A 431-nucleotide genomic window follows, 5' to 3' on the forward strand; every position below is an offset into this window, starting at 1 on the left:
TGACCTCTTTGTAAACAGTGGTTGACTGGCTTTCTCTGCTTCTAGAAGTATACCTGAGGTGGCCATTCTTGCTGCAGCAGAAATGTATCATCTCATGCACAGCTCAGTGTCAGAGTAAAAGTCTCTGCCTGGCTGCAGTGCCTGGCAGGTGCAGCAGCACTGCACTCACCAACACAGAGCCCGCAGTTCTAACAGGCTGGGCATTGAGCCTTCTAACCCCAGGCCTGTGTTGTTTACAGGCTCACAGTTACTGAACAGCGTTAAGACCACAATGCCGGTGGGGGGGGGGGGGGGGACTCAATGAGTGGGGCTACCGCTGGCCTCATGGATGGAATGGCACTGTTTGCTTTGTGTCATGGAGCCAGGACAAGATTCGATTATTTATTTCTGCATACTTGCTTTTGATTAGGGTCTCAATGTATCAGCACAAC

The sequence above is a fragment of the Pelophylax lessonae genome (genome assembly GCF_965119305.1).
Source record: "Pelophylax lessonae genome assembly, chromosome: 3".
Lineage (NCBI taxonomy): Eukaryota > Metazoa > Chordata > Amphibia > Anura > Ranidae > Pelophylax > Pelophylax lessonae.